Raw genomic sequence first — 4,055 nt, 5'->3', positions numbered from 1 at the left:
ACACTACAAGAGCGACGATGCGTCACATATTGCTAACCTGTTTTTCAGGGAGATTGTATGTCTACATGGAGTCCCGAAGACTATTGTTTCTGATAGTGACGTGAAGTTTATGAGCTACTTCTGGAAGACACTTTGGGGAAAGCTGGGGACAAAGCTACTTTTCAGTACTACTTGTCATCCCCAAACTAATGGTCAAACTGAGGTGGTGAATAGAACATTGTCACAGCTGTTGAGATCCATGATCAAGAAGAACCTGAAGGAGTGGGAAGATTGTTTGCCGCATGTGGAGTTTGCTTACAACGGGGCAGTACATTCTACCACAGAGCTGTTGCCCTTTGAGGTGGTGTATGGTTTCAAACCCATTACTCCGCTTGATTTGTTGCCTCTACCTATACATGAGAGAGTCAATATGGAGGCATCAAAGAGGGCAGATTTTGTGTGAAATATTCATGTGAAGACTAAAGAGTTGATAGAAAAGAAAGGCAAGAACAATGCTGCAAGAGTGAACAAAAAGCGCAAGGAGATGTTGTTCAAGCCTGGTGATATGGTCTGGGTACATTTTCGTAAGGATAGGTTCCCGAAGCTACGGAAGTCCAAGTTGCTTCCTCGTGGTGCTGGTCCTTACAAAGTGCTTGCCAAGATCATGATAATGCATACTCTATAGATCTTCCAATTGATGAGTTTGGTGTCAGCAATTCTTTCAATGTGGCTGATTTGACACCATATGACGGAGAAGACCTTGGAGCGTCGCGGTCGACGCCTTTTGAAGGGGGGAAGATGATGAGGTCATCCCTACTACACTACTACCTCCGTCATTGCAAGATGAAGACGATGCTGCTGTGAATCTCAAGTCCAATGAAGTTAGGATTGGACCTATGACAAGAGCTCGTGCGAAGCTACTCAAACAACAAGTGAACTTGTTCCTAAGTGATACTTTGATCAATGAGAACTTTATACTGCCTAAGTACTTTTACTTATGTATGATCAGGTATGAAGAGGGAGCAAGCATCGCACGAGGAGGAGAGGAGCAGCTGGACAAGAAGCTGGACAAGAAGCTGGACATGGAGCTGGACATGAAGATATCCCATGTACGCGTGAGGGAGGAGAGGGAGGCATGCGAAGGAGGCAGAAGTCCAGGCCGGTGCCAGGTCCGGTCCGACCGGCCGCCACGCCGGCGCGCCCGGTCCCAGGCTCGGTCCGACCGGGCGCCACGCCGGGCCAGCCCGGCGCCAACCGGATCCTCAGCCGGTGCCATCCGGGCACTATCCGATGAGCCACGGACCCCTAGTCCGGTCACCACCCGGTGCCAGGCCCGGTTCCGACCGGCCTACCCGGTCCCAGACCCGGTTGACCGTCTCCAGACCGGCCGAGTCCGAGTCTATCTCGACCAGATCCAATCTGGGTCGGTTTTCTATGTGTATTTTCGACTCCTGGTCGTCATGAACCCCTATATAAGTGCCTAGGACGCCCCCAAATTAGATTTAGACCATGTTTAAGATAAACCCTAGTTCATAGTTGATTGCTTTGCAACTCTATTGAATCTCTACACCATATTGCATTGATTTAGTGTTTACCCCTCAAAGTCTTGTGTGATCTGCTGTTCCATTGGGAATTAGACGGTTGCAACTTACCGCTTCGTGGTCGGTGGCTACGTGCGCAAGTGTGTGGAGTTGCGAATATCTTGCAGGGTTGAGAGCTGTTGCATTGGCGATAGGGACCAATCGAGAGACTTCGTTGCGTCATACAAGTTATCATCCACTTCATCATCAAGTTATCTCCGTTGTGTTCATCCCGTGATCATCATCACCACCGTGCTTACTGAGAAGATCGGGCAACCCCTTATGAGGATGTGTGCGTGGTGGAATGTTATATGTAATTTTTCGGATGTGTGACACCACCAAGCATTCGCAGGTTTCACCTTAATAGTAAAGATAATGCAATATATTTTCATATGGTATCAACATTATGGTTCCGCATGATAGCAAGCAACTGTTGTCCGTGCAAGCCCTATGAACTGGACGGAGGTAGTATTTTGCACCACTGTTGTCAAGTAAGAACCTCCATTGATGATCAATTAATGCGACAATGCAGCAGGCAATGACAACATACTATGTGATAAGCATATAACCACCATTGATGATCAATTAATGAATCAGTGCATCAGGCAATGACATCATACTATGTGATAAGCATATGAAATGATCTAGTCTCACATGCTTCACGCATCATAAGGGAACATTACATAAGTTTCAGACATGATAAGCAAGTTTAGCCATATTGCAACAAGATGATTACTTATACAATGGGAAAAGCTACAACTCATCACTGTCAATATCTGGAAAAAGGGTCATGCTCATCTATGTAATTGTCACATGTGTCATCAACTTCATCTCCATTGTCATTATCAACAAGGCTTTCAGTATTGCTCATCAGGTCAATCATAGCCGTTGGAAATCAGTGGAGTGGCTCTGTTCTTAAATTTGTAGTAGGTACGACTTGTTCTGTTCCGATAGCGTATGTGTCCTGTTCTTGTTGGCGACCAGCTTGTTCCTGCTCTTGATAGACATCTGCATCATATCTGACACCTTCATTTTCACTAACATTGTAGAGATGGCGATGGTCATATGTTTGGACTGATGGGATTCGTAGCATAGAAAACAAAAAAATTTCCTACCGCAAGAACGAATAACAAGCCAAGATCTAATCTAGTAGATGGTAGCAACGAGAAGATCATGAGACTAACCCTTGAAGATTTCCAAAGCCTACGAGATTAGATCTCGTTGTGGATGTAGTCGATCACTTGCCGCTTGCAAAATCGCGTAGAAGATCTTGACGGTGCCACAGTCGGGCAGCACCTCCGTACTCGGTCACACGTTCGGTGTTGATGACGACGTCCTCCTCCCCGTTCCAGCGGGCAGCGGAAGTAGTAGATCCTCCTCGGAATCCCGACAACACGACGGCGTGATGACGGCGGTGGTGGAGATCTCCGGCAGGGCTTCGCCGTAAGCTTTGCGGGAGAAGTAGGAGGAGGGAGAAGCTAGGGTTTGGGAGAGAGGAGGGACACTTGGGCGCCGGCCCTTGGGTGCCCTAGGTGGTGCGGCCAACTAGTGGGCTGCCCCTCCCTCTCCTCCTCATTATATAGGTGGAATCCCTAAGGGGTAGCCCTAGAATCCGAATAAGAGTCCAACTCTCAAACCTTCCAAAGGGCAAAACCTAGGGGGACTAGGACTCCCCCCTTTCCTTCTCTCTTGGCCGGCCAAGGAGGTGGAGTCCACCATGGACTCCACCCTCCCACTTGGTGGGCAAGTTAGGGTTGGTGGAGTCCAACCGGGACTCCACCTTCCATAGTGATTTCTTCCGGAAGGTTCTAGAACATTCTAGCGCCTTCCATAAATGCACCGGATCATTTCCAAACTTGGAAAGTGACATCCTATATATGAATCTTATTCTCCGGACCATTCCGGAACTCCTCGTGATGTCCTGGATCCCATCCGAGACTCCGAACAAAATTCGAACTCCATTCCATATTCCATATCTACTTAAAACGACATCAAACCTTAAGTGTGTCACCCTACGGTTCGTGAACTATGCAGACATGGTTGAGACTTCTCTCCGACCAATAACCAATAGCAGGATCTGGAGATCCATAATGGCTCCCACATATTCAACAATAACTTAGTGATCGATTGAACCATTTACATATTATATCGATTCCCTTTGTCTCGCGATATTTTACTTGTTCGGGGTTTGATCATCGGTATCTCCATACCTTGTTCAACCTCGTCTCTGTCAAGTACTCTTTACTCGTACCGTGGCATATCATCTCTTGTGAACCATTCACATTCTTGCAAGCTAATCAGACGACATTCCACCGAGAGGGCCAGAGTATATCTATCCGTCATCAGGATGGACAAATCCCACTCTTGATCCATATGCCTCAACTCACACTTTCCTAATACTTAATCCCATCTTTATAACCACCCATTTACGCAGTGGCGTTTGATGTAATCAAAGTACCCTTCCGGGTATAAGTGATTTACATGATCTCATGGTCG

This window comes from Lolium rigidum, chromosome 2 (assembly GCF_022539505.1).
Source record: "Lolium rigidum isolate FL_2022 chromosome 2, APGP_CSIRO_Lrig_0.1, whole genome shotgun sequence".
Taxonomy (NCBI): Eukaryota; Viridiplantae; Streptophyta; class Magnoliopsida; order Poales; family Poaceae; genus Lolium; species Lolium rigidum.
The sequence above is the reverse complement of the archived record's forward strand: the minus strand, read 5'-3'. Positions refer to the sequence as shown.